Raw genomic sequence first — 25,000 nt, 5'->3', positions numbered from 1 at the left:
TATATATATATATATTGTGTGTGTGTGTTTTTGCTTATCAGATATAATTCCTATAGGGTATAAATTATTCCTAAGGTATTTTGAATTTGATTTTTAGGTTGTGCGTGGCCTAATAATTTTGAGCATCAGTACATGTGAAATAGTGACAAACTTCTTAGAAATAGCTAATTGTGTTACAAACTTAGTAATTGTGGTGGAAATAAGGTGATTTCGATTCAAAGGACCGAACTACAGAACCTGAATTCGACAGGAATATGGACAACGGAGTCGAAATCAACTCATATCTCTCCGGAGAGTCCAATGGCTAAAGTGACTTTCTGTTTCTGCATGTAGTATCGGATCAGATGTATTCATCAATATAAATCTCTTTGGGGTATATTACTCCTAAGGTAAATTTAATTCGATATTAAGGTGTTTTTCTGGCTAATACTTGTGATTATATATATATGTATATATATATATATATATATATATATATATATATATATATATATATATGTATATGTATATATATTTACACACACAAACCAAATCTTTTAAAATATGTTCTACTGAACCCGTTTCTAAGATTACGGGGCCGCGAGCTGTTTCAGCATTATTGGGGTCACTCTGAAAGTTTAAACGCCGCGTTGTGTCGGGAACTTTACAAAGATTAAGGGCTATTTGTATGTCTTTGTATTATTTTCAGTGACCCGCTAATTCGATGCTAAAGTTTAGACTCCGTTTCTTTTTTTTTTTGGTTACAAACTTTCCATTTTATAATGAATTCATGTTGTTCTTTTTCCATTTTTTTTAATTTCTCATACCTTGCACAATTTAATCTATTTCCGTCTTTCTCCATTTAAATCTATTTTTAATTTTTTTGTTTTTGAACGTCTTGTCTTAAATATCTTCTCATTAATTTTTCCAGTATGTTTTTCTCTCCTCCCGGTTTCAACCTTTTCACTTTATAACCCTATTTCTTCCTTTAATTTTTATTTATCTTTCCTTTTGTGCGCCATCAGCTTTTATATATTCCAATTTCTTCTCCTCTCCGATCCTTCTTTTTACCCTTCCTGTCATATTTTTTTTTCCTTTTCAACATTTTTCGAACTGTTGTCCTTTTTTCGTATACCCTTTTAAATTAAAGATTTCTTTCCCCTTGTTTTTTTTTTTATCTTGGTTTATTCCTCTTGTATCCACTTTTTTCTTTTGCACCCTTTCTTCTCTTTAATCCCGATTAACCTTATCTCTTTTTACAGAATCATCCATTGTATTTTAATCTACCGTACAAGAGGTATGATTTTTTTATTTTCTTATTTTGATAACCACTTATTTTCTGCAATATTTCCTTCGAGTTTTAGAGAGTGAAAGAGCTAGGGGTATCAATCTTTATGTAACTTACCCGTTGGACTGTTATTATTATTATTATTATTATTATTATTATTATTATTATTATTATTATTATTATTATTATTATTATTATTATTATTATTATTATTATTATGTCAACAAAACACCTGTAAACGTCTTTATTTTCTCTCGTTGTTGAATAATGTTTCTTCATTAAGCATTAAGTTCAAAAGGGAAAATATACGAATAGACTCAAATCTTCCCAAGTGGGATTCGAACCCACGCGTGTTAGTGTAGAATGAGATAACCATAAACCACAACGTAAGCATACTTGTGTACGTATGCATGTGTGGATGTTTTAACGTATTTTTTAATTGTTTATGCAAATTGTGTATTAATATGCATGCGTAATGTGCAAATGTATATGCAATTTATCATACTGAATTTCTTGTTAATCCTTCTGTTTCTGATCTGACAGTTGAGGAAAATAATAAATTGTTCTAAAGAAATAAATTACTTTAAAAGACATAAATCTTGAATGCTATCTTTCCCCTGTCATATCTCTTAATAGAGAATGATTTCCCCCAAAGCTTCTTTATCAAGATGTTCAAGCTGAAATGTCCTTTATGGGTTTCACTAACTTCTTTTTTAATCTGAAAAAGTTTCTTGTCTTTAAAGGATTTGATATTTTAAGTAAAATTTTGAAGTTATCCTCCGCAAATAAAATCATTGAGAGAGAGAGAGAGAGAGAGAGAGAGAGAGAGAGAGAGAGAGAGAGAGAGAGAGAGAGAGACGGCTTCATTAAAGGATTTGATACGTTAACTGAATTTTTGACATTTTATTCCGCGCATTAACGTAGCTTGTGTGTGTGTGAGAGAGAGAGAGAGAGAGAGAGAGAGAGAGAGAGAGAGAGAGAGAGAGAGAGAGAGAGAGAGAGACTGCTTCATTAAATTATTTGATACGTTAACTGAAATTTTGAAACTTTCCTCCGCGAATTAACTCAGCTTTTGAGAGAGAGAGAGAGAGAGAGAGAGAGAGAGAGAGAGAGAGAGAGAGAGTCTTTAATTCAAAGAAATATGGGTGACGGCAAACTCGCCGACAAAGCTGCCGAAAAAAAAAAGTTGTGAGAAAGAAGCAGTTATTGTGGTCCTCTGCTTCAAAGCGATGTGCTCGTTATTGGTAAAATTATTGGGCATCACGTACAAGCTTCTGACGCTCTTTCACATTCTCTTATTTAACTCTAATCTACTTTTTCAGAACGTGAGAGGGATAGAGGGAGAGATGGGTAATTTATGTATGCGTGTGTATTTGGAATATATGTGTGAGGTTGAGGTAAACTGGAGTAGGGTATTTCTGTTGAGTGCGTAATAGGTGTGATTTTCTATTGTAGAATATGTATGGATCTATATTTGATTTTGAGAGAGAGAGAGAGAGAGAGAGAGAGAGAGAGAGAGAGAGAGAGAGAGAGAGAGAGAGAAAGAGAATAAGTATGGAGATGATGTACGTTTGAGAAAGAGGGTCAGAAGTCAAAGTATATAGTATTTCCATTCATTTGAATTTTATTTTGAAACGATCCGGCCTCATCATTTAGAATAGTCTCCAAAATGCGTAAATCAAGCAAGTGCTTTGGAATGCGTGGCCCGGGAAAAAGAGGACAGCAATAAATCAGAGCGCTTCTTCTGAGCATCTTGTGATGATTAGCTTTTCTTTGGAATGAGAATCCTTGAACTGTAATTGCAGGGGCTGTGTATATTTTGATAATTGGTACTTGCCAGTAAAATTAGATTTATGAGTTGAGCATGTCACGAAAATAAAAAAAAATATAATTGTCTGCTTTATTTTACAAACTGGAAATTATTGCCGTTTATATTTGGACGAATGTTGAAGTGGGTGTTAATGTTTTCTTTATGAACAGATTATAACGGAGATGCAAGCTTCTGTTTAAATGTGTGCCAGCCTTTATTAAATCAAACTGATGAAGCATTTTAATCCGAGTCATTTCGTTTCTCTTAATGCTATAATATATATTACCTGAGGCCATTGTTCCCGGCTGGTTAATGTTGTGTGGTGTGGTGGGTTATGTGATTAAATTGTATGATTCAGAACTATTATCTCCGAGGATTGTCTGTGTCGCTTTCCCCTATATTGCAAGCACGTACGACATATGGGTATTGCTAGTTTATGGGTATTTCTTAATAGCTGTAATCATACAGACTTTACACTGATCTGTGAAAGTGTCACAGCTTTTTAGTTTTCTGTAAAAGAAAGCTATTGTGCCGGTTTTATCTGTCCGTCCACACTGTTTCTGTTCGGCCTCAGATCTTAAAAACTATTGAGGCTAGAGGGCTGCAAATGGGTGTGTTGACCACCCACCCTCCAATCATCAAACATACCAAATTGCAGCCCTCTAGCATCAGTAGTTTCTATTTTATTTAAGGTTAAAGTTAGCCGTAATCGTGCTTCTGGCAACAATATGGGACAGGCCATCATCGGGCCGTGGTTAAAGTTTCATGGGCCGATGCTCATACCGCCATATACCGAGACCACCGAAAGATAGATCTATTATAGGTGGCCTTGATTATACGCTGTAGCGCCTGTACAGAAAACTCGATTGTGCCGAAGAAACTTCGACGAGTTTTCTATTTGTTTTCATTACCATGTTTGGTGAAGAATACGCTCTAAGAAGGGAATAACGCTGAAGGATATATTATATGGGTAAAAGAGCCTTAATATTGAGGATATTTTCTATCAGAACTTTTAAAAACGCGCTGCACACAATATTCCTCCTCCTCCCCCTCCTCAGTTGCTTTGCAGTTTTTTTTTCTCATAAGAGAAAAGCGGTGTTTTTCAGCAGCATTAATATTTGTAGTATTGTATTTTCATTGTATCTTCTTCATTATGGGGAATAGTTACCAGAACACTGATAGCCATATATATATATATATATATATATATATATATATATATATATATATATATATATATATATATACTATATATATATATATATATATATATATATATATATATATATACTCGTATATATATATATATATGAAGGCTATATATATATATATATATATATATATGTATATATAACATATATATCTGTATATATATATATCTATATATATAAGTATATATATATATATATATATATATATATATATATATATATATATATATATATATATATATATATAATATATATATATATAAGTATATATATATATATATATATATATATATATATATATATATATATATATTATAAAAGTGTGTTTCTGTTCCAGAAGTTCGCCCAGCCTTGAATAAGTAACAATGTCGGCTTAGGTGAAGAGAAAGGGCATGGGGCTAGCAACCTCATTCTTAGGGAATGGCTTAGAACGGGAAGGTTGTGCCCCTCTGGCGCCATCCTCTCTAAAAGGGGGAGAGTATGATTTTATATATATACACTATATATATATATATATATATATATATATATATATATATATATATATATACATACACACGTGTGCGTGCGTAAGTATCAGCGCTATCTTGGTTAAATTGGTTTTCTGATTTTTTTTTTTCCAGCAAAACATGTTTTCCTTACACGAAAGTATATGCGTTTCCGTGCCTCTGCAGACATCAGGTGTAATTTTTGAGAAAAAATCCCCTCCGGACTAAAAGTGCCGGATATTTTCATTAGCCCTCGCTCCGAAAAATATGCGGGCGAGTTTAGACTCGAATGCTCCAACTTCATTAGCTTCGAAGACATTTTAGGATCTCTGAGCACTGATAATGCTCACACATCCTTTTAGCGGGTATGATAGTAGCAGTAGTAAGATGAGCAAAACAAGAAGAAAAAACGTGCATGCAAACGTGCAAGGCTGCATTTAAAATTAGTGCATAAATGCATACAGTGTAACTCATATTTTCACTTGATAAACATTAACCATAGTTATATTGGCTGAAATAAATTCATCTGGTTTAATTCATAATTACAAAATGCATATAGATATAAATATTTCATTTTTCTTTCTTCCTTCCTTCGCTCTCAGGCCTTACTGTAATCCCTTATCTTCCATACCACACGCAAGTGTTATGCAAATTTCAGTGCCACTTTTTTTTTTCACTACCAGCCGCCTTGTTATTCTGAGTTAGCCGTTATGTTCGCGCATAAAATTTTTAGTACATAAAACACATACTCGCTTGCACTCTTGCATATATCTAGCACAAATATTGAAATGAGCAAAAGAAGTTAACCACACACATACCCACACACTTATATATAAAAAGGTTTCATTTCTTTATTTTTTGGTTTTTCATTTGAAATATGGCATACACGAGACAGGGGAACGACAATCTAGGAATGTGTTGTGGCATAATGTTATTTTCTACGTAACAATTAAGCCTACGGTTTGTGGACTCCACGTTTAGGTTTACAGTCTCCCCTCCCCTCCCCCCAGCAACCTCTCTAAGACTTTTATTACTGTTATTGGTGACGGCAAATGATTTTGTGCCTATATATATTTTTATTTGCTTTTCCACAAAAGGATGATTTACAAGATTACATTTCAGCATGAAATCTTTTCTCATAAAAAAAATTTCTAAGGTTGGTAGGCCCACTCATTATCTGCGAAATGTTCGCTTTTAGTTTTTGAATTTTTTTTTTATAATTGGGCTCTTTCATGCATAATTTCATTGTTGAATCGTAATATTCAAGCTAGTGGGGTATTTTTCATAGCTTCTTGTTATATGTGTTCATTAATTCATTTACAGTTAACATTGTAATATCAATTCTTATACGCATTTACTTTCGTTTAATGATACTTTCACACTTTATGTGTTATTTATGTATTTAATCCGCTTATAATTTACAACAGACGACTCCAGTTGGCTGAAGTGCTTGCGTCATTCATAAACAACCTTAATGAATTCGTATTTCTAGCGAGTTCGCAGCGTTGAGAAAACAATGGCCGCTGTCTAGTTGTGTTAGAAAACTTACAAAAATAGTCAGCAGTGGCGGCAGCTTTTGTTTTATGTACTTTCTTGCAGCTGTTGTTTGATAAGTGGTTTCATATGTTGGCTAGCGACACATGTCCTTAATAATTTTCTGAGTGACTTTGTTGTCTTATTTCGTGTAAAGGTTCCTTGAGAACGCGATGTTAAAAAGCAGATGATTAATTTTTGGTACATTATGTTATCGTAATGATTACTTGATTGTCTTCTGAGATGAATTAGGTTAAGTTTAATTCGTAAAATCCTGTAAATGATTTTTTGTACATAAATGACACAGTTCGAAAATAAAACGTAATAATTGGTTTTACATTATCTTTCTTCGGAAACTTGCATAACTAATGCTTGCCCATGCAGTATGTATATGGGGATATATTTCCCGTAATTATTCATGAGTAATGGACTTGACATCTGAATTTGGGTACAAGTTGTAGAAAAATATTGATTCCACTTATAAGAAAAATGAAGCATTTTAGTAGTAATAAATAGAAAAAATGCCTGGAAAAGTACTGATGTTGAATACATACATACACTATATTTTATTGTATTTGTGTTAACTATTTTAAGGCGAAAATTTTGTAGAGGATGGCATTAGTTTACTAGCAAAAACTTACTGACATTAGATCGATGCCTTCAGTTATTACTTGGCCTGAAACACACCAGTAAAAAAGACCATAGTTTACCGCTTTAGTGACCCTTTCTCTTACTTATCCTTAACACGCGCACTCTTGAAGGCTCAGGAAACGGCATAATCACACGATAATGCCACTTAGCCTTGTCTTATATTGAACACGAGAATAAACTCCTTTAGCTTTCATGAATATTCACCCCTCGAATGGCGGCAGCACCAGAGAGAGAGAGAGCAGCGGAGGCAGTAATATAGATGATACGATGAGATATCGGAAAATATTAGGAGCGAGCCTATTATCATAACTTTAGGGTGTCTCGCGAGGTCCCTTTGAGATGATGGGTGCCTCCCTTGAGGAAGTCTGTGGCGTAGTTTCCTTGCCTTCTTCGCCGTCCTTGGGTCGCCCATATTCGGGAGTGCGCCATTATACTCTCTCTCCCTCTCTCCATTTATCTTTCTCTCTATTCATTTCCATTTCTCTCTATCCATTTTTCTTTCCCTCTCTCTCTTCATTTCTCTTTCTCTCTCTCTTTCTCTTTCTCAGTCTTTCTTTATTGCTCGGGCATCATTAGAAGGAAATTGGCTGCCCTCCAGCTGTCGTGTGTTTTCTCTCATGCGTAATGCACATAATTCATCACACTCCCCAAATATGATGAATAGACAGAACAAGAACGATTTATTTTGGTGGGAGAGTGGTTGGGTCAACCTGACATCAAACATTTCATTGATTCCCCAGCACCGTTGTATTTAATCATGTTCTCCAGTTTTTTCCAATCTTTATCGGGGTGGGAGTATATACCTTGTATCAGTCGTGCTTATTTATGTTATCCTTTTTGACAGCAGGTTTTTGACCACCTAATTATGAGGTAAAAGATAGAATCGCGTTTAATGCAGAAGGTGCCAGGTGCTTTTCCATTTACACAATATATACGCATCTGATGGTGTGTTTTTGTATATGTGTACATTAATGAGAATATGCATGACATTACACTTATCGTGATTATGTGTAATTTTTATGCACTTGCTAGAATTTATCACATATTCAGGCTAATCTGGTATTGTGTACTATTTTCTGATAAATAGAAATCATTTGATTTCTATTTACCTAACAAATATATATATATATATATATATATATATATATATATATATATATATATAAAAAATGTGCATATATAGTATAGAAATTGATCACAAAACTAACGAAATTACTTCTAAAACTAAGAGAGACCAAAATCAGGAACACCCATGTAGGCTGACTACGACTATATATAAATCCAAATCTCATTATGCAGGACTTTGCTCCCAGTAGAAACAGAAGTTTATCACTAATGCCACTAACAATGATCTATCGAAGATGTCTCCTGAGTCTACTAACTCTGAAGTTATTACTGCTATGGTTATGAATGCGTAGCATTCGTAGGAAACAATCATGCGGAAAAGAATTCCAGTTTGTTCTAGGTTCAACCCGGTGGCGTTAGTACACATGCAATTTGCAAATAAAATCAATACTAAGTCAGTTAAAAGCACCCTAGTTACGTCGTGCTAAATTTCAAGGTTAGTTTATATGAAGTGTACGCTGCTCATAAATAATAAGATTTAAAGTCAAAGGGAATAAGTGTTTTGAAGTGATTGACTCTAGAATTCGATATTATCAGTTAGTGTTGTATTTTTGAGGAGCGTGAATATTTAACTTTAGCAAACTTCACCAGAATCATTATCGTTTCTTTCATAATGTAAAACTTGTTATCTTTTACGTTTGGTCAAGATTATACATATTAGATTTTTTCGATATGTTCTTGATGTAAAGATTGCCATGTTAAGGTCTTGCGTTTACAGGCGACCGCTCCAGTTATATTATTTTGCTTTCATATAATGGCTTTAAACCAACAGAGGTTATGGGCATAGAAAATTCGTTTTGTAAGATATTTATTCAAGATACGTGATTGTATTTTGTAAAGGAGAACAACTTCAAAGATTAAATTTATGACACTGTATGTAGAAATAACCTTCTCTGACACAGTGGCTGTTATCAAAAATTTATTTTGAAAAATGCTGAGAAAAGATATTTGTGTCTATGAAAAAATGGATGCAGAGTTCGGTGGTACGACGTACGGTAGAGATATTAATATGAATTAGCCTCTTGAATAGCCCTTGGAACATGAAGGAACAATAAAAGGTATGAAATACTGGAGGCTGAGCCCCCAGAAAGTACGTTAATGTGACTGGGATATAGAGCGCTATTGATGGTAGGCCGACGTACCACCGAAGAGGCTATTGTATGGGGATATGAAGTGCCCTATAAACATAAAAGAGGTATTTAGATGATTCAGCATTAGAGAATAATGGATTAATGATCCCAGATATTTTAAGCTTCTTCAGGATGCCGAGTTTGACTGGAGAAGGCAGATGGAAAGCATATTTATTATATATTTGTTTTTCAAAGAATAATATTTTGTCAGATATTCGTGCTTATTATCAGTGATATCTCTACCCTTGCTGACAGATAAATTTGTCTTTTATGTGTATTTTTAGTTTCGAGTTTCAGGCCAGTTTTGTGGTGGTGTTATTTCGATTTTGGAAATTAAAGGAAAAACTCAGTTCAACTGCAACCAATTTTCTTTAATTAACTCGCATCGAAGATGTGCCTAAGTCAGATCTACTGACAGTTTTTTTGTTTTTGTTTTCTTAAAATACCTCAGATTACACAAATGCCCAAGCCAGGTCTCGCGGATAAGTAGGTGTCTACAGAAAGTCAGTAACCAACTAAAAGATCATTTAGAAAAATTTTTGAACTGTAATGGACATCATCCAGGAATATGTCGGATTGGAATTTGTTTGTAAAATAAAACGATGAAATCACAGACGACGAACATATCTTAATAAGCGGTCTGGCATCGCTGACCGCTTTCTCACATGACCATATTTGATTGTAAAAACTGACCAGTCATCTGTATATCCCACATCATCCGAGGCATGCCACAATTAACCTTTCCTTCCAAGTACATTCTTAGCGATTCAAGCCGTCGGGATATTGACGTTACGGTTGTTGATAAAGAGAAAAACTCTGTAAAGATCTCGTAGACGGCCGTTTAAAACACATAGCCCTGAAATTACTACGTGAGATCATGCCTCACATTCTTGGCTCTTTCCGTCTGCTGTTATGAATGGAAAGTGTTAAAAGTAATGTCAAGAGTTGGGTCGGCGCTAAGGCTGAAATTCCCTTACACATGTATCACGACGTTCGACCTTGTGGAATCAGAATCGGAGCTTCCCTTAATGTCGGCTGAGATGACCTCCATTTAAGATATTAACTCTGCTCTTGGCTGTGAATAGTGAATTCTTTACCAAGATGGATGGGAGTATTTTTGCTTTAAATTATTTTTTCTCTGTTTCAAGAGAAATACATGAATTTCTCTCTCTCTCTCTCTCTCTCTCTCTCTCTCTCTCTCTCTCTCTCTCTCTCTCTCTCTTCTCTCTATATATATATATATATATATATATATATATATATATTATATATATATAAGATATATATATGTATATATATATATATATATATATATATATATATATATATATATACATACAGCATATTTATATACATACATACAGTATATTTGTGAGTATAGATTTGAAATTATATTTAGTCACTGCATGACCAAATATAATTTCAAAGATGCTGAATTTGAGTGCAGAGTTGAAATGAATTTAGTCATTTCACGACCAAGTATAATTTCAAAGATGCTGATTTTGAGTATCGAGTTGAAATTGAATTTAGTCATTTCACAACCAAATATAATTTCAAAGATACCGAACTGAGTTCATTGCGGACTTCGTTGGGACGAAGGTGCGAAAGAAGCCGAGGTGCCAGTCAACTCGTCAATAACAGCAGCACCGTGTTAGTTCAGACCAGTGGAGCCTCATATTGGGAGACAGGGTCCTATTTGCATATTTGTAAAATATGCTGCAGTGCGAGTGCAGTAGTCACTGTTTTTATTCTGTCTTTCGATGGAAATTCAAACCAGAATTCAAGGGCTAAGTGGCTGGTTTTCGTCATACACAAATACTCATTTATTTCCTCTGATTTTATTGTTTTTCGGTGGAAATTTAAGTCAAAAATACTTCAAGGGCTAAGTGGCTGATTTTCGTCATACGCAAATACTCATTTTTTCCTCTGATTTTATTCTGTTTTTTGATGGAAATTTAAGCCAGCAATGATGCAGGGGTTAAGTGGCTGATTTTCGCTATACACAAATACTCTTTTAGTTCTTTTGTTTGCCTCAGTTTGTGGAGTTTAACAGAACTTAAGTACTGACCCGTGTCTTCTTGTTTATTTGTGTGTCTGTTCGTTAGTTATCCCATTAATGCTTTATGGATTTAAGTAAGATTTTTGTCAAGGGGTTGGCAATGTGTCAAGAAAGAGTTGAATAGATTTTCAGATGGATCCGAATGCTGGTACAAGAATTTTTTTTTTCCAGGGATTGATAAAGGCAGATGTATGCGCACTCAATATGTTATTTTATTGTTCAGGCTTTTATGTTTTTGCAGGCTGATAGTTAGCTCAGCATTTAAATCCTTACTTTGATTTAAGTAGAATTAGATGTGACATGCGGCGGCTGAAAATGACCAGCTGTTGTCAATCTTGAATAACAGAATCCCTTGCCAATATTACTCCAAAATCTGTGCCTATGTTATATACTTGTTGCTGTCCTCTGTATGGTCGTATTTTTTCTCATAAAAGCTTTCTCATTATTGGAAGCTCTCCTTGTTAGTTAATGCTTTTCTTGCTTTTAAATATGAACAGTTAAATATTCTTAATATAAATAATACTGAAATTCGGGAACGCAAGGAATTCCTTTGCCTCACACAAGCCACAAATAAGGTGTTCAGGTATCTCGAAAATATCTGCGCATTTTTTCAGATTTATTTTCACAGCAATATTCTCTCTCTGTCATTACAGAAAACTTAACAGACCTGCAGGACAGAACCAATTCTCAACCTGTCGCGCAGAACTGCAGGACAGAACCAATCTCAACTTGTCCCGCCTCTAGTTCTGACAGAATTTGTAATCTAGACTGAAAACGGCTGGTACCAGTAGAAAGAATTTAAGCAACCGTTTCATTTTCTTATTTTCTTCGAAGTCTTGTCCATTTTAGCAGTGTTATTTTTTATTTATTCTCACCATACTCCTTTGGGAAGCAGAGAAATTTTCAAATGTACCACTAAGGGTTTAAAACGTTTCAAGGTAACCTCATTCTCCGAGATGAAATCGTGATCCTCGAAAACGCCGATAGACTAGATTTTTTTTTTTTCTTTTTTGCTAAATTTCTAATGAAACTTCTGTGAAGCAGAAAGGGAATTCGTGTAGTTAGTTGATTCTCAGGAATAGACGGTAGTATGATGATTGGAATTATCATTCCCAAGGTATATCCTTGAAGGGGTTAATAGAGTTTCAATTTTGGCACTTGATTTGATGGTCGAACTTTACATCTCTCATCTTGCGGAATAAATGTATCTCGAGAATGATGTTCACATCTAAGTCTTTACCGGATGACATGAACTTCACTTCTTGTAAAGGTCAGTTTTTTTTTTTTTTTTTTTTTTTTTTGTCTTACGTGCGCTCAGCATGACTGTTACGCGTATAGTATTTATTAAATATGTTATTTATTAAATATCCTTTCGAATGCCGTACATTTAATTATTTGTCAAGTTATTAAGGATAAAGGTACTTGTGTACGTAACTTGCATTTTTAGTTTTCTGAAAAGAAAACTATTGTGCCGGCTTTGTCTGTCCGTCCGCACTTTTTTCTGTCCGCCCTCAGATCTTAAAAACCACTGAGGCTAGATGGCTGCAAATTGGAATGTTGATCATCCACCCTCTAATCATCAAACATACTAAATTGCAGCCCTTTAGGAGGTTAAAGTTAGCCATAATCGTGCGTCTGGCAGCGATATAGGCCAGGCCACCACCGGGCCGTGGTTAAAGTTTCATGGGCCGCGGGTCATACAGCATTATACCGAGACCACCGAAAGATAGATCCATTTTTGGTGGCCTTGATTATAGATGCATAGAAAACTCGATTGCGCCGAAGAAACTTCGGCGCAATTTTTTCTTGTTACTGTTTTTTATACTTTGCAGAGTGCTATGTTCCTTTAAAACTTCTTTTACAAGTAGCTCGCCTTCTTATTTTATGTTTCCTCACATAAAAATGTCACAGTTCATGGAAAAGTATATTTTTCAAAGACCGTTGTTGCATTCGTATCTCTGGCAGTAGCCAAAACCAGCATCTGGAACCTAATTCGTATTGCAAATTTAATAAAAGAAAGAATTACAATTTCGAAGTCCGGTGAACCTCTGTTGCCAGTGCCTAGCCGCCCGCGAATTGCAAATCTCGTATATCATACTCAAGAGATCTCCAAAATCGACACTAGAACCATTTGTGGACCATTTGTCTTTTCAAGTCAGAAACAGTGTTTGCTTTGAGCCTCAACATGAAGCCGGAATACGCCTTCTTGCGAAAAACATTTTATGAATATTTCGTAGGATACATTTCAAAAACATGCAAATAAATTCTTAAACACAATATTTACGTGTAAATTTTTCGTTTGCTTATATATATATTTAGTAATTTTTTTACCAGGTATATATGTATTTGTAATAGCTACGATGACCTCTTTAACTTCTTGGATTCCCCACACTATGCATACACACAGACACACACACAAACGCATATATATATATATATATATATATATATATATAATATATATATATAAATTTCATATATATATATATGTGTGTATGTATGTATGTATGTATATATTTGTGTATATATATATTGTGTGTGTGTGTTTTTGTATATTCGCGTCTTGTGTCTATACTCATATTCTATTAATAAGTTACTTCCAAATCAGGCGGCCAAGAGTATTAAGAATGCACGGGGACACTGCAGAAAATCGATCAAAAGGGAAGTGTTAGCTTTAGGGTTTTGGTTTCATTCTGCGGTAAATCCAGGAAGGTTTTATTGCACCATTTGCATAGAGGGCTTAGTGAGATTCCTTTTGCAATGGTCGTTCGCATCCCTCCCAGAGATTTATTGTCACGATTTGAAGGTCGGTCGTGTCATTCCTGTTCGTCGGGGATCACGGACTTTGTAGATTGGCGCGGTGAGCAGAAGGGCGATTCGATTATTTTTTTTCCTGTGTGTGAGAGAGAGAGATAGAGGGAAAGAGAGAGAGAGAGAGAGACAGAGAGAGAGAGAGAGAGAGAGAGAGAGGTCATAATGACCTTCTTGCAGTTGTATTTGACTTACATTAATTTTATTGAATAAGCCATTCTACTCAAGCATATGTGAGAACCGATATATAGCTTTTTTCAACATTTAGCTGTTTCTTAAAAGGGAGTAGCTTAATTTCTTAAAAGGGAGTAGCTTAATTTTTCTTAAAAGGGAGTAGCTTCAGACAAAACACACCACAGTAGTCATTGCCACAATCGTAGTTCTGTTCATGAATCGTGCACCAACCTCAAGAAAGTAGCTGTTGAATCGTATATCAATCCCAGAAAATTCCACAACATTTGCCATTTTTTATACATAATGCACAGGAGGTTCATCAGCAGGGCACCAAGCCCTCCTACACACCGTTCGATATTCACCTCTATCCAGGGCGTGCTCAGGCACATACCCCCGCTCTTTCTGGTCCTTCCTTTCCAAAAATACCTTTCAAGCCATCTATTCGGCACTTCCTAGATCTTCCTAGATCTTCCTCCCTCTTAACACTGCCGAAATATGCACTTCCTTTTTCTCCAACCCATCGTCCTTTAATCCTCCCATGTGACAAAACCGTTTGGAAACGCTCTAGTCTTTCTTTCCACCCTCTGTAACAACTTTGCCAGTAATCTACAAATACCCACATTTCCTACCCTTTTCTTTGTCACATTTACTAAACAACTGCAGCCTTTTTCTTTCATCTGCTCTCAACATACATAACTTGCATAAGGGAGATTGTCTTCCCAATCTTCTGCACACGCTCTGATGCCTTCCTTGCTTCATTTGTTCTGCAGTGCACCTCCTCCGTCTCCTAGAATCGCCCGTAATATTTATTCCCGTAAGCTCAGACTTATCATTTCCTTGCATTCTTCCACCATCAGTAATATTATATATATATATATATATATATATATATTATATAAAGTATATATTTATATGTATGTATATGTATATGTATACACACATATATATATATATACATACATACATGCGCGTGCACGTGCATGTATGTATAGTAAATGGGTGGCTGGAAACTCTCTATTGAAGGCCTTTTGAGCCTTGTAAATTTAATCAGAAAATTAGTCACCTGGTAGTTACTGTTACTTCATAACAGTCTCCCCTTGTGGCACCACGTGAGTAGACAGGAAATCAATTTATATCTTACCAATTCTTCTTACCAGTTTCACCTTCGTGATTGAAGAAGCCTTTTGAATTCTTAATTCATTCGAAATGAAGTAAGGAAAAAAAAGAAAAAACGGAAGGTCTTCATTGCATCAGAGCAATATCGATGTTGCAACTGCAACCGGTCCTCCAATCATTTTTTCGGCAACCCGAAATACCAGACGAAACATAAAACCGGCACTCGTGAACTATCTCGAAGACACTTCAAAAGGGGAAGTCTCAAAAGGACCGACCGACACCCCACCCCCACCGCCGCCGGAGAGGTCTCGCTCGCAAGATGCAAATGCAATGGACCGTATTGATTTTTTTTTTTTTTTCGTTTCTGTCAAGCGTCTGAATCGGTGAACTTGTCTCCCTGGGTAATAGGTTTATTTTTATTTTTTCCTTTTATCTTCCATCGGTGAGGTATTGAAATATCAAGGCATATATCTTGATGGCGTTCTTTCTAGTAGACCCTTTGTCTTTTAAAAGCCTCTCTCTCTCTCTCTCTCTCTCTCTCTCTCTCTGCAACCCTGGATTATGAGCATCCTGAATGTACACTCACTCCACTCACACACTATTATATATATATATATATATATATATATATATATATATATATATATATATATATATATATATATATACACAGTATATATACATATACATATATATATATATATATATATATATATATATATATATATATATATATATATATATTTCAGTATTTATACATAATTATTTATACGCACTTATTACTAAGTTTACTTGTGTTTTATCGTAGAACTGAAGTGATAGCAGGACGAAAAGTATTACAAATGTAGATTTTAGTACATATATTTTTCGATGTATTACTAATAAGTTTGTGACTTTTTAAGAAAAATAAGAAAACATTACAGGATTTACAGGGAAACTGGCTTTATTGAAGTCTGGGGTGGAAGAGAAACGGCCGAGATTCCATCCACGTTACAAGCCAAATGATAAGGAATGGAATGTATTAGGCATAAGAGAGAGAGAGAGAGAGAGAGAGAGAGAGAGAGAGAGAGAGAGAGAGAGAGAGAGAGAGAGAGAGAGAAGGTCTTTTGCTTGCTGTTCTCTACCTTTGTTAGGGTGTCAGCTTGAGAGGCGTAGCCATGTAAGATCAGTTTCAAGGATTGGGATAAGTAAATTTCATCTTTTCTGCAGTGCCTTTTCGAAGCTAAGAATTGAAACAATTACTGAAACGATATTAAAAAAGGCAATGAATGCGTTTCATAAGAAATATGAAAATATGCTATGAAGTTTATTGGAAATATTGAAGCCAGCTACCGTGCGAAATAACGGACTTCTGTTCTCTTGCTCTGCAGTAGTTTTCCCGTTCTTGTTTGCGTTATTATAAGATCTTTCATCTTTCACGATGTATGGTAAGATCCCGTAGTTTTATTACCGTCCCTTTTACCTGTATTGATTCCGTAACTGATATTTTTTATAAAGTAGGATCGATTAGAGTATTTGGTTGTATGCTCTGTTGTTTGTCTCTTTAAGAACATAAAGAAGTCCTTCGTTTCCTTGAGTAAGTGTCCTTCCTTGAATGATGGGCATTATATCGTGAGTGTTCATTTCTTGAACATTATTGGTCCATTCTTTTCAAAAAGTGTTTAATGTGATTTACCCAAATAAATTTATTCGGTCTTTTAACCCCTTCCTTTAAGACGTGCAGATTGAAGTCTTAATTGTATCAAAGTCAAACATATATATTTTTATGGCCTTGACACAGTATTTCTCAAATTCTGTTACCGATTTAGGTTCATAACAAATCCTTTATTTTTAGGCTGAAATTGTCTTTAAATCCGCGCTTAACTAAAACCATATTTTGGCAGAGTTTCCACCAAAAATCACGAGTGATATTCAGCTCTTTCCGTGAAGATAGTCGCTTTTTATCCTTATTCAGAGTTCACGATTGATGAACTCATATTTCACGTGAAGTGCTTCAAGAGAAAGACAATGAACTTATCAAATGTTTTGCTTCCTATGTCAGTAAGATATTTATGTTCGATATTCGTACATTTTATTTCCCATTGTTCTAGGAATATATTTAACCAATGATGAACTTTGGATTGGCATTTAAACTTTGAGGGTCAGCTCGCAGAAATTCCTAAAAGACGCTAATTATGATATGGTATCAGCTCTCTTACTGAAGTTTTCTTTTACGTATCTGACAAACACGATAAAAGAAACAAGCTATGCTAAAATAAAGCCTCGAATGATCATGAAGTATCCACCGTCTAGCAACAGGGATTCATCGTCTGCCAAAAGCATTTTATGACATTTCATTCCACCTGCGTAACAACGGCGAGGTATCTATCTACAGTAGCCTCTCAAGAGGGCAATCTTCTGTAGCCTCTTTCTTTTCCCCGTAACTGCGTTTTTGTTTTTGTACTTCCTAGTGGACGGTCCTTTGTCATGTGATTGGCAAGAAGTAATGGCGCATAAGAGACCGAGACGAGAGTGACAGCTCGAGAGAAAAAGAGATAGAGAGAAAGCGAGAGAGGCAGACAGACAGACGGACAGACACAAAGAGCGATTGAGGAAGAGATGAGCGTGACGGAGAGATGAGGCTGACGGGGAGGAAATGATTCCCTATTCAGCATAATGGTCGGGAAATAAAGATAGGACGTCGACCAACTGTTTTACCTATCAGTGATCTTCATTTTTTTTTTACCTTTGATTCAGCCGTTTTATCTGTCAGTGCCTTTTTCTCTCCGTCTGACTGAACTATCTTATCCGTGATTTGTATTTTTCTTGTGGATTCAACTTGGTTGCCTTTCAGCTTTGTTATGCATTTATTCATCTATTTCAGTGTTTTTTTTTTTGTATTGATTCTTTTGTTTTATTTATCAGTAATTTTCATTTGTATTCCAGATGATTCCGATATATTAGCCATCAGTGACTTTCATTTTTACTTTCTAATTCAAATGTTCTGCTATTAGTGATTTAAATTTTTGTTTCGAGTTGGCTCAGTTAGTATTTAATTTTCATTGTCCTAAGTTTATGAAATGTTGATCCTTGCTCCCGTATGTAAATGTCTTGAACCCCTCCCCCCAAAAAAAGATTTATCTTTTAATTGATATTTTATATGGCTATAGCCTTTTAGCTCTGTCTAGTTACACCCAAGAATTGTTTGAAATAAGTTTAGTGCTGCGTTTGACTGATGCACCTTGAGATTATTCCCTTCAAAATTTGCTTCATAACTTAGATATTGGAGGATACATAATTGATCCCAATCACAATGTCTGACTTAGAAAACAAGATAGTGCTGGTTGTAGATGACAGTACAGTTTTTACACTTCTCTGCTGTCTTCAGCACGAAAGGGAGCGCCTGCTAGCCTTGACGGAGGTCTTAGATAGATCTTTGTGGTGTGAGCCGAATCTCCAGCAAACTTGGTACATTTTTTATTAGTGTCTGTTGCACTCTTGTCCCGCTCAGTGACTTGATTTTGCATGCACCTGACTCGAATTTCTTGAATGTTTAATAATACTTATTGCTATCTTCCGACTTAGAACTTCGGACTTTCGTATTACTTGTCATATGTTTCTCTCTTCTACCGAAAAACTTGGTATTTTTCGTAAGCTGTCCTCCACTTGCAGATATAATAATGTTAGTCCCATATGCCTCAGATCTTTTGTGCTGCTGATATGGGAATATTTTGATTCTGTTGGAGTATCAACAGCTTCCCGAATCTTCATTATTTAGATAAGATTGCACTCGATAGTGATTTCCTTCCCTCCAAACATTGGTAATTGATAATGCCTGTCGTTTGAAGATGCCCTGCTTTTCAATTCCATTAAGCTCTTTTTCAAAAGGGAACTTTCATTAGGCGTAATGGCTATGCATCAAGAGCTAGCTCAGGCTATTCTCCTCACAAAGAACCATCAGATCCTGACAGCCTTGCCAGTCCCAAACATTTTTATTCCTTTTACAGTGAAACTGTGGAATGGTCAGTTATAATTTTTTTTTTACTTTTTATTATAATTTTTTTTTTAATTTCTTGACGGTAAAAGTGAAAGGATACAGCCAAAATTAGTATGGGCCATTTCATGCTGTCTTGACTGATATCACACACATATATAAATATGTGCCATATACACGACATGTAAAATAACATTTATATAACACGCACACACATTATATATATATATATATATATATATATATATATATATGTGTGTGTGTGTGTTTTATACATATCGTGTATACGGTACATATTTATATGTGGGTGTGATATGAGTCAAGACAGCATAGAATGGCCCATATTAATTTTGGCTGTTCCCTTTCACTTTTACCCATCAGGAAAAAAAAACAACGTTCTTATTAACACACACACACCCACACACACACACACACCCCCTCACACACACACATATATATATATACACATCTATATATACTGTATATACACATCCATATATACATACATACATACATACATATACATTATATATATATATATATATGTGTGTGTGTGTGTGTGTATAATATGTATACACATACAATAAAACCTGTAATTTTTCAATTATTTTTTTGTCATGTACCTCACAGAGAAAAACTTCAAGAACACCTGCCCACACTCATATTTTCGTGTCACAGGAATTTGTTCGCCTTTTAAAGTGAATTAAAGGGTTTTCGTCTTCGCGTAACAGAAATGTTACAGGTGGAGGGAGCCCTCTGCGGAACTCGGCCGAGGGGTGGAAAAAAAAAAAGGCTTCCTCATTTATTTTGGAAATCAGTTCCAATTCAGCAAGTCTTTAGGTTAAGTGTAGACCTCTTTCAGATCTCTATTTATGGGTCCTCCTTGACAATTTTCAAGTGCTCTCGAGCTGCCCTAAATTTACGCTTGTAGTCCTTTTAACCAGGTGTGACAGTTACATAGGCCTAGCGGAACCGGTTCGCAAAGAGGGGGCGACCATGTAACCCTAATGAGTATTATGTTTCTTGCGTATGAATAGGAGAACCGGTATGTATTCGTCCTGCCTTCGAATACCTGTGATTAGCATACATGATCACATTCACCAGGTGATGTCATCTCGTGCCATACCTGTCAGCATTGTTTCGCTATGTGTTGATGCTTAAGCTTCTGTTGTTTTCTGGAATTTCATCAGAACAAATCCTGGTAAAATTAAGTTCGACAAGACTTTCTTCCTTACATTTAGAATTAGGTCATCCATATTTCGCTTTACATTAGTCATTACAGTCACAACTTTGGTAAAAGCAGATTCAACAGCTTCAAATAGGACCTAACCGTAGGCCTACCAAGTGACCAACCAGCAAAGGCCTTAGATAAGTGGATGGGCGGAGTCCGGGTAGAAGGTGACAGCATTTATGTCCCTAAAGAGTAGAATTAGGCCGGCTTATCCATTAAATAATTGGTGAAGGGTTTCGTAGGCCTACTTGAGACAGACGGGCCGCGGATGGGGAGTAGTCGGCCTAAGAATAATTAAGATATTTCAGGCATTAGGTGTAGGCCTACGGTGACATGGATCTGTAAAAGGGGAAAAAAAGGTGGGAGGAACCTTTTTTTTTTTTTCTCGATACCAGCCATAGTGTAAACCTTATTTCTATTTTCACCCCTTTTAAATGATTAGTTGGGCGGGCCATGTTCTTCGTTTTCATCACCAGTGGATCGGGACTCTTAACTAATGGGGTTTGCCCCGGCTAACGATGTCGGTTGAAGGTTATGGATTCATCTTGTTTCTTGCCTGTCTCTCTCGGTCTGCAAAAAAGCTCTCAAGAAGTTGTTGAGGGATTCAGGTCGCATCTTTTGGAATGATGGCTGGAGTAGATTTTGAGAATGATGCGGATGAAGATTCTTTAGTTTTCTTGTGAGTGTGTTGTGTGTCTTTGGGTTTTTATATTAAGGTGGGTTTTCGTTTCAGCCGCTTTTTTCGCCAAAGGTTAAAAACTTTTCAGATCTCTTTTATTGATTCTAGATGATTTTTTTCGTAGATAACCAGTACAAACGTATAACACTACCTATACATTACTGATAACACCTTTGCTCATCTAGTTTTATATTTCCTTTAATCTGCTCCAGATATGATGACTTTACCCTTACAGCTTTTAACATAATGGGTTTTCCAGTCACTTTTCATGACGGTTTCCTGGTCTTCATACCGAAATTCTTATTGCTTCCACCGTATTTTTTTTTGCAGCTATGGGTGAAACAGACTGGTTTAACTGTAGTTGTAATTTTATCGTTAACTTAACAGACTTCTCAATCAAAACATGTAAAGTTTTGTGCTGAAGTTTTCAGATTTCACAATTTCTCATTTCTTCCACTATCCTGCTTGGAAAGTTTCTCGCCAATTTGCATTTGCTTTGCCTTTCTCTGGATAACTGACGTTTGCCTAATGGAACAGCCTGTTCTGAATGGAGGGAGCGTCAGGAAGTGCAAGAGAAAATCAAAAGGAGAAAGAATTATCTTCTTTCACACTGAGAGGTGACAAGGAGATGAGCATTTTGGGGAAGCTTTCACCACGAATAAGTTACAGAAAACTATTGAGATGGCTTTGTCTGTCAGTCCGCACTTTTTCTGTCTGAACTTTTTCTGTCCGCCCTCAGATCTTAAAAACTACGGAGGCTAGAGGGCTGCAAATTGGTATGTTGATCATCCACCCTCCAGTCATCAAACATGCCAGATTGCAGCCTTCTAGCCTCAGTGTCTTTTATTTTATTTAAGGTTAAAGTTAGTCATAATCGTGCGTCTGGCAACGCTATAGGACAGGCCACCACCGGGCCGTGGTTAAAGTTTCATGGGCCGCGGCTCATACAAGCATTATACCGAAACCATCGAAAGATAGATCTATTTTCGGTGGCCTTGACTATACACGATACAGAAAACTCGATTGCGCCGAAGAAACTTCGGCGCATTCTTTACTTGTTTCGTACCGGGTACGGGTGTGGCTGTAGATAAAGTCAAGTCCGTAATCACTCCCTCATTCATCCTTAGCTATAGGCACCATCACATTCATCGTTAATTGATGAATCAGTGTTGAGCACCTGTTTGGGAAACATGAACACTCACACAGCTGCTCCTTACATCTTCACAATGTTGTGGCTTCTTGTGCCTTGTTAACATTTTAAACTCACGTTTATTTGTTAAAGGGAAATGGATTTTGATTATCGTTATGTATTGTCAACGTGATTACTGTATATATGTCAGTTAGGAATTGATTTCTTTTGCCTCAGTAGAGGCAGTAATCCCGATAACGTACCAAAATACCAAGATTGAATTCCCAATCTAACCATAAAAATTGGAGTGAGAACAGTTCAGTGTGTTCTTTTGCAGTCTGCTTTTCCTTTGCTTCTTTTTGAAGACTTTTCCTTAAAAGTCACATTTTCATTTATAACCCGAGAGGAAAAATGAAGGGGGAAAATGAAGAATGTAATTCACAAATCAGTTTCTTGTTTGCGACATCTCATTTCCAAAAATCAGAAGAGACATATCTCAGAAATCGCCTGGACCACATACATTTTGAATGGCCTATTTTAACAGATGGCCTGACCAGTCATACCTTTCCCCCCTCGCTTTTTGACAAGTTTAATCAATCCTCTCTCTCTCTCTCTCTCTCTCTCTCTCTCTCTCTCAAGAAAATATACCACCTGACATTTTTGTCATCACCAAGTACATCAGATGTGTGGCCAGAATTCCTCTTGACTTTTCTTGAGTGAAGATGAGTGACTGTGTTTGTCTTAGTTATAAAGTGAGAAGCCTTGAACAGATATTTGGTTTCCTTCGGTCGGTCAGAAAATGAGAACAGGGCGATAAGATGATAATGAATTCGGCGATGACAGATGTTATGGTTTCACGAGCTTTGAATATTTGAACGTGAAGCTGTCGAAGGCAGGCTAAAGGAAGATATATAATACCTTGTGTATGGAAATTAATTTGTTTAAATTTAAATGGGGTAGCATCAGCTGTTTTCATATAACTAATCAGATGTGTTTTGGGGCTAATTTATAGGAAGAAATTCAAAGCTTATCATTTCGCAAGACAAAAAAAAAATTGAGATACTGACATTAGTTTGTTTTAGGGAAATAGAAAGTTTAATACTATAAATAAACCATGATAGTAACATTGATTACCACCATTATATTAATTTACAATTATTGATATTAGAACTCGTAATTCCGTAGGGAAATGTGTACTGAGTCCTGGCAACCTGAGATTTGGAGAACCCTGTAGCCTCCTAAATGGTATTCTCAAACTCCGGAGTATGCCTTTAACATTTGTTTCTAAAATGAGCGACTGGCGAGCAGTTTTATGGATGATTTTTACCTCAGATGTAAAATAAGAGAGTTACGCACCTTGGTTAAGGCTTTTGCAAAAACATAATGACATACATTTCTTTTTATTAGGCTTCCATTACCTTGCTTGGAAAGAAGGCAGGATTAGGATTATATACCCAAATTATGTGGTTGACTACTTCTTTGCCTCCGCACTGCTTTAAAAAAAGCTGGGATTATGCCAAATGTCTTTTTTTTTTTAGAAGTAAAGGTGGAGAACACTTTTTTCCTTTTTAAATACACGTTTAAAATATATAAGTTTTAGGCAATCAGGAGAGGACGAAACATTTTTGGAATATGTGAAAGACGAATCGATTTTAGGAATTGAAGGAAGACTGGATTTGCTTAGGAATAGTTTTCAAGACGGAATACTTTTATAATTACGGGATAAACTAAATCTTATTTTAGAAATAATTGCAAGACGAATATTTTTAGGACTGTAAGGTGAAATTGCTTTAGGAATACGAGAATGACGAACCATGCCATTTTAAAAGGACAAGACGAAACGTTTATCTTCTTTCAAGTATAATAAAATTTTTATCATTCTGTTTCCCCTCAGGTGTGTTCCGACGTCAGTGAATTTAACTGAAGAGATTCAGAATCAAACTGGTTAATGCAATCAGAGTTATTTTGAGAATAATCTCCTTGTTCATATTGATAACGGAAAATATTCATATATATAATAACATTAACTTTGGAATTCTCTCCTTTCCTTCACATTCCAAAGACTCTTGAATTATTCAGCCTTTTTAGGGTTAATTTTACTATTTTCTCATTTTGCCCAAAGATTTGTATCATGGCATAAATTCGCCCTGCCCGTCGGTCTTCACAAAATAAGCAAAGCTTCTTCTGAATTCGAGGTAAATTTGCTTACGAAAGCGTAAGACCATCCTGAAGATTTTTGGCATACAGCCCAACTCATTCGAAGAAGTTTAAGCTTGGAACGAAGTACGATTGTCACTTTTTTTTTTTTATCCTAAAGAATTCCGAATTTGTTTAAAAGTCAGGGTGAATCTGAAGTTTCTCGCAGAAATCTTGAGAATGAAATTGTTGGCTTTTTAAAGATGCAAATGGCTGCAACGACTAACATTTAACAATAAATGGAACGGACCAGATAAATCCTTTCAAATTAATCCTAACGTTTCGAAGCACGCCAAACTATTTTCATTGATTTAATTTCAATCAAATTATTCTTTTTCCTATTGCTTTTGATGTTGTTCTTGATATCATTATTGGATGAATTCCAGTTTGATTTGTTACATTTCAACATAGAAACAC

The 25,000-nt window shown here is 35.6% G+C and overlaps 1 protein-coding gene across 1 annotated transcript in view; it reads left to right on the top strand.

Annotated features, from left to right (window-relative positions):
- Positions 1 to 25,000, top strand: part of LOC136847815 (thyrotropin-releasing hormone receptor-like) — a 372,767-nt gene that overhangs the window by 156,430 nt on the left and 191,337 nt on the right. The window lies entirely within an intron of this gene.

Source organism: Macrobrachium rosenbergii, chromosome 17, assembly GCF_040412425.1.
Source record: "Macrobrachium rosenbergii isolate ZJJX-2024 chromosome 17, ASM4041242v1, whole genome shotgun sequence".
Classification (NCBI taxonomy): Eukaryota; Metazoa; Arthropoda; class Malacostraca; order Decapoda; family Palaemonidae; genus Macrobrachium; species Macrobrachium rosenbergii.
Note: the sequence above shows the minus strand (reverse complement) of the source record. Positions and strands in the feature narration are given on the sequence as shown.